The sequence below is a fragment of the Carex rostrata genome, chromosome 7, assembly GCF_964058835.1.
Source record: "Carex rostrata chromosome 7, lpCarRost1.2, whole genome shotgun sequence".
Lineage (NCBI taxonomy): Eukaryota > Viridiplantae > Streptophyta > Magnoliopsida > Poales > Cyperaceae > Carex > Carex rostrata.
Window position 1 is genome coordinate 443,258 of NC_135924.1, and position 10,263 is coordinate 453,520.

The 10,263-nt window shown below is 34.4% G+C and overlaps 1 long non-coding RNA gene across 1 annotated transcript; it reads left to right on the forward strand.

Moving 5' to 3' along the window:
- Window positions 1-206: 206 nt before the first annotated feature.
- LOC144557277 (uncharacterized) lies at window positions 207-7,129 on the forward strand. Its single transcript, XR_013512587.1, has 3 exons — window positions 207-322; window positions 712-833; window positions 6,781-7,129. It is a non-coding gene; the product is annotated as an uncharacterized LOC144557277 (long non-coding RNA).
- The last annotated feature ends 3,134 nt before the right edge of the window (window positions 7,130-10,263 follow it).

A 10,263-nucleotide genomic window follows, 5' to 3' on the forward strand; every position in this document is an offset into this window, starting at 1 on the left:
TTTATTGGTATTGCCCTGTTATTCTGGTACAAGGGATTTTATATCGGGGATTGATGATTGTTTGCTGGTTTTGCTGGTATTTTCTGGTATTTTCTGGCCCCTTTGTTTTTGCTGATAAGAACCAGTCGCTGATTCTCGTTTTCTTTGTTTGTATTGATCTGATAGATCAGGTTGTGGGCTTTGGGTGGCTGGTACAGTTCCTCCTCTGGACGGAACCCTACTACAATAGGAATAAGTGTGTCCTTGTTTTGCTAGCAAAGAGGCAAAGGATTCAACAATGGGGCGTGTCTGTACGAAGACCGTGAAGAAATCATCACGCTAGGTAAGTTATCACTTCTCCCTTCTTACCTTATTTCAATGGATTGAGTGAAGGATTGACTTGATGATTAAATAAAGTTCAATAAAGAATTGTTGCCTTGCTAAATTTATGACTTGTGATTTCAGCTCTTCAGTTTCTGATTGGGTTGTTTATTTGAAATGGGAAAATTTGATAATGATTTAGTTTAGAATAAATGTTTGACTTTTCATGTGGAGGAATCAGATCCAGAATATGAGAAACTCTATAAAAATGGACATACGGATCCATAGTACTGACTGATGTGGGCTATGCATAGTACCGTAGCCTCACTATTATTTCTTAACTTTCTATTTTGGTATTCTTTGCATACGTTGAGTGAGTTCTTTTGAAATTTGTTGTCATAATTGGGTCAGTCATTAGCAGACTTTGGTAAGGCGAGAACTCTGGTGCGAATTTGAAAAGGGGGAATTTGAAATGGACTGAGAGAGATGAAGCTATTAGATGCATGTGAAGGGGAATCTCAAGGAATCTTCTGGTATGTTCATGTTCATTTTACTATCCTTTTATTTACCTAAACTAAAATATTATACATGCCATCCTAATCAGCTGTGGGTTTTGCTTGAAATCTTTTCAGTTTTTTTTTTTATTATTGACTGTGAATTTATACACTTCTGTTGCTACTTTTTTGTCTTGCTATAATTTCAGGTTTCTTTTACCTCCATCTTATAGTAATAAATAACATAGCATCTACCAAGCTTTAAAAAAAAATGATATAACAGCATATTTCTTTGGATCCTTTCTTGGATAAACACCATTATTGGTAACGAAGGGTATTGCTGTTGGGTTGATGGGTCTTTCCAGGATCCGAATAGGGGTGGGGGGAGGATATATAATTTTTAAGGGTGATAATATGATACAATATGAAGTCATTTATGGTGAGCCTTTCTCTCCTTTCACATGGAATCTATTGCTATGTTTTGTGCGCTGCAAGGTACTGCAGTTTCAAGGGGAATTGAGGTGTGCATGCACTTTTCTATCAGACTCCATGTTGCTTAGGGTACGTATGATGAATTCTAAGCAAGCTCCAACAATTGTTGAATGACAGGCACACAAAAATTATGCAATTTTGGTTGATCATGTCTTGAAATAGAGCTTTCTTATGCGCTTTGTACACCAAGGGAAAATAATGTATTGGCCCATAATTTAGTGAATCTTGGCAGGTTATCATGTTTTAATTATAATTATGAGTCTTTACTTTTCCTTTGTTAAAAAATATGTGACATAATGTAATCTTTTTTATTTAATATCATAGCTTACGGGTATTTTAAGCAAAAGAATTAAAAATAAAACTTGTAGAATTGACTAAAGAAATATTCAAATAATTGTTTATATATTCATTTCATCCAAGTACAATGATGTAATACTGTCAATCTCCACCGTGCAGCAAGTATTACACGATTTTTTGTCTGTACTTTGTTGAGAAAAATAAATGCCATAGTATTACTAGGTACTTCTGAATACAGAAAAATGATTATTCCTCTTTACCGACTTTTGCAAGCTGATGAAGTTGACATAGATTGATTCGAAAGATATTGAACTCAAAACAGCTAGGTGTGGTTGACCTGTAGGTTATCTCGAAAGGTGGCTATTCAAAGCGCATATTTTACAACTAGTAATCGTGCCCTTGCACAGTAACGGGAGCAAATTATGTAGTAGAAATCATTAAGCTCCTTAATAAGGAGGAGAGATAATTTAAATCAAATTTGTAGTGAAAAATAGTTAAATACTATATTTATCTACAAGATAACACATGTGAACTCTATAGTGGTAAGAATTTTGGCACCAACAGAACCCAACTGGGTTCGAATCCCGCCTTCAGCAGAAAAAGAAAAGAAAAAGGGTGCGCGGTGCACAAGCTCGGTCCGCAGGTGACGTGCGTGGTTCAGAGTCGTGTTCCACGGGTGCGGCGCGCGGTCTACGGGCACTGGGATCATATGCGGCGCGACCAGTGCATACTTAAGTGTTGAAGCTCATAATTTGGAAAATTCATCTATGTGCGATCTGGAAATTCAACGGCTGAGCATCATTCTGAAAAAAAATAAATAAATCAGGACCCTTGCAGGATCTAGACATTAAGCTCCTTAATAAGGAGGAGAGATAATGAGTGTTTTGCTGGATTTTTTTTACCTAAATACCCATTATGCCATTCAAAACTCTTTTTATGATTAAATTATGGTGTTATCTCAATTCTATTATTAAGCACGTTGGGTGTCCGATCCGCCAACGGCTACGATTGAGAGATGAAACTTCGGATTTGATCTCGGCTCTCCAATTATATAATTTGTCTTCTTTTGATTAAATGCATCTCTTTTATGTATAGAAGTTTAAATTTAGTTAAAAACATATCCACCACATGTGCTGCCACACGATACGTTACAATTAAAATTGAATAAATTCTGAAATTTAGCGATATATTTATTTGTTTCCTTATTCCTTTATTTCTATATTTCTCATCTTCAATTGAGAAGAGTCCACCTTCCATTTTCTTACTTATTGTTTCCTTTTTTCTTCGTTTCTATACAGATCACAATGGAAATCATTTTTTTTTTGAATTTCCTTACTTCTCTTTCTTTGTTTCTATACATATTGGTGTGGGCAATTTAGAATATATTTTCAATATAGAATATATCAATGTGTGTGTATTCTAAATTGGAAACAAAGAAGAATATAAATTGGAACGTGTGTGTGAATATATATTTTTGTTATAATATGTGTGTGTATATATATATATATATATAGAGGAGGGTTCAAATGCCTCCATGTTTTTGTGCCTCCATCATGCCTCCATCTCTCTCCATCATTTTCAAAGTTCAAACAGTCGATTTGAACCGCTCAACCTAACCTCCATACTAAAATATGTTTGGAGACCAAATTTTATATTTTTAGGAATTTTTTTACTATTTTTTTAGATAGGTACAAAATCAGTAAATCTGAACCATCTAAAAACAGTATTTTTGTACCTATCTAAAAAAATAGTAAAAAAATTCCGAAAAATATAAAATTTGGTCTCCAAGTATATTTTAGTATGGAGGTTAGGTTGAGCGGTTCGGATCGACTGTTTGAACTTTGAAAATGATGGAGGCACAAAAACATGGAGGCATTTGAACCCTCCTCATATATATATATCCTATACATACAGATAACATTTTTTATTTATATTTTTTGATATCATATTATATGTTGATATTGAATTGTTGTATAATATTTGATATTAGATTCAAATCGAGCTATTATTTGATATCATTGGTATTTTGTCACACCCCGCGGCCACGGGTTGTAACAGTCTCCCGCCGTAAGCATACAACGCCGTGTATACTTACAAGGCTATTCAAATCTTACTCAACAATTCAACATATAATAATATAAAATAAGTTTATAGATACACAAATCAGAGTACACAGTCTGGTCAGAATATAATACAACATAAGTATCTCATCCGGATACCAACCATAAGGCCTACCCTAAATCTATACAACAAAACATATCTAGGGTTATCAAGTGGTAAGCTACTAAGGCCTACTACTCTCGTGCCTCTCCGGAATCAGTCGCACCAGTACCTGTAAAATAACCGGGAGGGTGGGGGTGAGAATAAATTCTCAGTGCGAATTTTGCCACAGTTTAGACTATTGGACTTGCAATCAAACTCTATATTCAACAATGAAACCCAAACAATAACAGTTCAAACAGATATATATAATCATAAATAACAGAATGCCAATGCTCGACAACAGTTTAATCAACCTGAAACACAGTTTACGGAATTTCCAAGATGAATTTCAAACACAACATATATATTTTGGCTTAACTCAATTCAATAGGGTTTGTAGCAATTACAGATGTTCTTTCGAGCTGAACCATTATCAAACCCACATCTGTAGGGTTACAGACGCTTACAGATGGCCAACCGCTGGACCCTTTATCTGACACCCATCTGCAATCGCTTGGCTTAACAGTTTATTACGGTCTGGTTCAAATCATATAAAGAAAATCCTCTTTGGAATCATTCCAATAGTCGTAATATTCAATTGACCTTCAAAATGCATTAACCCGTAGGAGAATGCTACCGAGTCACAGACGTTACACATGTCACCCACGAGTTCCATTCACATCACATAACATAATCACCTTCCCTCGTCCCAACCGGTACTGGGAATATCGAGGGCCGTTCCCCTAAGGCCATTAGGATCCTGGGAATCCAAGTCAGCATACAGCCCGACTTGGCAAATTCATTGGATCCAAGTGCTTAACTTCGTAAATCCATTCACATACATATCAAAACAAATCGTGGTGACTTTCAATCAAATCAGATCATGATAGATCGACACAACCTACAACCATACCAGCATGCAAATCACTCAAGTCATATCAATTCGAGTTTAATTTGATTGGGCTATGCAAATGCTTTACACAATTCAATGATGCAATCAATGATATTCAACATGACAAACGAATAACAGTTTAATTCCTGAAAATAAAGTATCAAACAAGTCCAAGAATCCCGCACCTTAGTATGACGAGCGTACCGCTTAATTTAAGGATCGGGCGTCTCGAATTGTCTCGCGATATCTTGCTCGACCGAGCCTACACCTATATTATACGTTTACTTGGTTTAATTCGGGTTCAGTGGTCTATACGTTTACTTAGGGTTTGTACAGTCTCAAATCAATTCTTTTCGGTTCCTTCTTTCTTATTAAAAATCTCACATAGCGGTGCACAAATGCATCTAGGCCCTCTAGCCATATACCATTTCACTTTGGTAACAATCAATCACCGTTTCACTACTTTGGTTCTCGGATCAATTCAATTTACCGATTGGTTAAACCCTAATTTGGTCAAAACCTCAAATTAACCGTTAAACGTTCTAAAAATTCAAGATCAAAAGGTAACCTTACCGATTATAAGTCTAATCAGTTGGATTAAACTAGTCAATTCATGATTATACTCAATTTGGGTTTTGGCACGAAACCCTAGAAATCAGAATTCACAAATCGGAGGAAATCGGGAAAAAGATTGACAAATAAACAAGCAAGGAGTGTAGAGGAACTAGTCCTCGAGCAATTCGAACACAAATCTCGAGTTTAAAATGAAAACCAGAGAAATCGAGAAATCGTAGATTTTAGAGAGAAACAAAAAGAGAAAAGAATACCGAATAGGAGAGTTAGAAGAGATCCACGGGCGTTTACTCGGTTCCGGTTTCGATTTCTCGCAACAATCGGGGGTTTGAGAGGAACGAGAAACTCTCTCGCTCTTTTTCTTCTCTCTTGGCAGAAATTTCACTTAAAATGGTAAAGGAATGAAGTGGGAGAGAGAGAGAGAGAGAGCAGGAATTATGTAAATAAGCCCTTGGAATCACCCAGTGCGGATCACTCACCCGCACTGGATCTGAGTGCGGACGCACTCGGCAGTTTGTAGGTCCTTCCAGCACTTTTCAGTGCAAAAATCGGTGTCGGTGCGGGTCCTCCACCCGCAGTGCGGGTCACTTCACCCGCACTCAGCACTTAGTCAGTTTTCAGCATGAATTTTAACACAGAAATCACCCGCAGTGCGGGTGACTTCACCCGCAGTCAGGACTTAGTAGATTTTTGGAATGAATTTTAACACAGAAATCACCCGCAGTGCGGGTGGCTTCACCCGCAGTGCGGGTCACTTCACCCGCACTCAGAACTTAGTAGATTTTTGGCAGAATTTCAGAAAAAGTCCGAGCGTAATGCGGACGCACTGACCCGCAGTGCGGGTGGCCTCACCCGCACTCAGTACTTAGCCAATTTCAGTTCAACACAGAAAATCATGAGTGCGGCCGCACTCACAGAAATTTCAAAGGCAATTTAAGGGAAACAGAAGTCAGTGCGGGTCAGTCACCCGCAGTCACCTATTAGTGCGGACGCAGTGAGCCTGTAAAGTCTCAAATTCTCGAAATTTCGACGCGATTTCGATTCACACTTAACTTACTTAATTAGAGGAACCTAAATTAAGGTTTTAACTTCCATTTTGTTAGCACAATTAACTTGATTCTTGCTTTTAATTCATTTGAATTTAATTGTAAAAATTTCGTAACGTAACATATTTAAAAATAAAGAATCATCACATCATCAAATTGTTATCAGAGATCACGATTAAAGTTAATTAAAACATAATCATATAAATTTTCTATTAACATGTGTTTTAATTTTTAGATAATTATTATTTTCATTAATATATTTGTTTCTTATAATATGTCTCCGTTGCAACGCACGGGTATGATACTAGTTAATAGTTAATAAAAGATGGTTTTCATAACTCTCACATAATTAATAGTTAACCAAAATGGTAAGAAATGAAAATACTCAAAAAATATATAATTCATAGGGAAACTCAAAAATAAATTAATTGTCGGCTTTTACTCTAATCTCATATCGTTTCGTTAACTCAAATTTTGATTTTAGATATGGATCATCCAACTTAAATCCGCACAGATATTAGAGGATCCCGTGATTACTGGCATGGCGGAATTAAAGCTAATTGAACGGTCCAAATCTAAACTCAAATTTTATGTTACATCTGAGGATGGAGACTCGTGGAATTGGAGGTTTGAAGAAAGGAGCTTATCATAGAAGCCATGTACATAAAGATAAAAGTGATGTATGCAATGAATTTTTTTTATTCTAATTTAATGAAGAATGCAAATAAAGTTTTGTTTTTTTATTTTAAATATCTCAGTATTATTTGGGAGTAAGTTTTTGTTTGGTTTCAAATTTGTTATTTTATGTTTTAAACTTTATAATAAAAAAAGTAAAGAAGAATATATTATGTATAATTTGTTGGGCCAGTGTCAATTTGTTGTATATGTAGTAATTTTTGAAAGCAAATAAAAACGGCATGTGAAATCATTTATTTTGGACATCTTAAAAAGTTATCTTTTATAAATATAATTAATTTTCAAACAATGTATACGTCAACATTAGAAAGGGATAAATTAGATATTAAAAGATAAAAGTTTCTCTTAGCTTTCAAAATAGTGGCACCCTATCTATAAGGTGTTGAGAACGAGAATATCATATACACCTTACTCAAATTGGCTTTACCAAATCGTGAGATTATGAGAGGTTTATATACATGTCGTTGTTTAAGGATAGCTTTTAAATAAATTTTAGTGAATCTCTTATATTTACAATCAAACATGTGTATCCTAAAATAGATATATAAGTTTACTGTCATTTGAATGCAAACAAAAAAAAACTTATGAATGTTTACAAGATTTCTCGTGATTTATTTATGTAATCATATTTAATATTTATTTATGTAATTCCTTTATTAAACTTAATTGTGATTTTGTGTCATGATTAATCACAAGAAAAGAAGTGACAAAAAATAAAACACATGTGAGATAATTAACAAATCACCTATAATAGTAGAAATTTTATAGTAAGATAATTAAATTTAACAAAGTATTTATTACATTATAAATTTCACATTTAAAGAAAGTGATCAAAATAAATTTTTAGGCCAAGTTAATTCTATTTTCATTTGGTACCAATTTAACACTGTTTTTGTCTACCAATTTAATTTTCGTACCAGTTAATTCTATTTTCATTTGGGCCAAGTTGCTTCAATTTTTCATGGTACCAGCATCATTGTGCCATGTTACCACTGGGCAACGACATCAACATCAGTCCTTCATGAAGGCTATTTGATTTTTGTAACTTTGTAAATTTGTAAATATTATTTTTTATTTAATATAAATGTTACTGGCAACTTGTTGTTAACCTTAAAAAAACAAGTCACCACTGTGTCAAATTTCTTCAATTCTTTTTTCAAAGTATCAATCACTGTATATCAAAAAAAATTAAGAGTAATTTAGTTTTTATGCTTATTCTTAAAGTAAAACATATTTTTTATTCACTCATGCTTATTTTTAATCTACTGGTGTTGTTGCCAAACACCAACTCCTTAGTGAAGATTAAATTGTTAAATCTCAACCTCTTAAGCCATGGTGCCGAATATGGCCGTAAAGATTAAAAGAAGTATTATTGTATATACTAGATAGAACTGGCGTCAGTTTATATTGATTTGATCAGTAACATGTTGTCACACCCCGAGACAACCCGCCACGTATTTACACGTAAGGCGTGTGCACATCACATACATTATCAATAATAAATACTCATGCAATATTTAATAATCAAACGAGTCTTATAACATCACAAATAGTTTGAGTAGATTACACACATTCAACATGAGATCAAGACAAACATGACAAACAAACCGATAATTGTCATGTCAGTCAATGTATCCACTTTTAACGAGAAAATTAAAATTTAATTAAAAAGAAAATGAAAAGATACTTGAGCCATCTGCTCGTTGATCTCCAGATCCACGTTCCTCCTATTTGTGCTCCATGTCAGCCTCATCATTTCCTGGAACCCACGTAAAAGTGGAAACGGGTGAGAGATCGAACAGTCTCTCAGTACGGGATTTAGTTCCAGTCCCGGAATTTATCAAATTAACTTATTAATACAAACTAGATATTAAAATTGTATCCTCACATGTAATCTTACTAATGCATATTTAAAACACACACACACACACAGGCACAAATACATTTCTTTAGTTATCTTTCATGTTTTTAATTGCCTCACCAGGGGGACTCAAACCCCACTAGATCTTAGCCGTGCCACTAGCCGGGGACTCGAACCACCGCTAGATCTTCTTTGCCTCACCAAGGGGACTCGAACCACCCCAGATATTGGCGTCTCACTAGGGGGACTCGAACCACCACTAGTTCAACTGTCTCACTCAACGGGGACTCGAACCACCGCAAGATATTGACCCGTGACGGAAAGTTCAACTAACGCCACGTTAACGAGGGGTCCAGTCGAACACCAGACCCAATGTATACATTCCAACATGCGTTCAACGCATATTGGCTCCTTTCCTTTAATTTATCCATTACATTTCATATTCGTTTCATTAATCACACACGAGTCATACTCAACACATCACGTCCTATAAATCCGTTGATCAAACGAATAATCAAATCCTAGTATTCTAAACAAAGCAAAAAGGATCGTTCGATTCAACATGCATAATTCTATAAATAAATAAATGCAAACAAAACGATAAGTAACAATTTGACAATGTCCAGAAAACCCGTACCTGTTATTGTGGTGTAGTTTGCTACCGCTTCTTTATCACTCTTTACTTTTGAACTCAGACCTAAACCATGCAACACGAACCATATATTTTTATTACCATCTAATCTGACTTATATAAACGAATTTAATAACATAATCAAATTCCAAACTGACTATCTGACTATTATCAAACTAATTATATATATATATATGTAGTATAAATTACTCAAATTCAAACCGAATGAAAACAGAAGAGACACAATATGTCTATCTAACTGAGACATGTATATTTATATATAAGTAGTATAAAATAATCCAATTCCAATCCGAATGCAACAGAGGAAACAAACAACACACAAGTCAAAGAAATATTAATTTATTAAAAATTGAAGATTGTTGGTTTGCACTGATTGGGCCTCCCATAGTATATATTAAAGTTTATTTTGAACGAATAGAAAATGTCAATAAGACATATTTGTATTTAAACCCAAATATAAATACAATATTATTTTACTCTAAGATCACGCATAAATTAATTTGTTTTGACCATAATGTTTGTATGATGGTATACATACAATTTATTTCTCAAGGAAACTAAAAAAAAGTTTATATTGATCATAAGTTTTAGACTATAGTTCTTTTGTAAATAAATAGAAATAGTTCTAGGGTTATCGGTGAGTAAATCTCTATCAATTAAAATAGTAGATGTAAATCAAAATGATTGTTTGTAATAAAATTAGTTCTAGGGTTATCGGCGAATAATATCTAGGGTTATCGGCGAAAAATTACAATCCA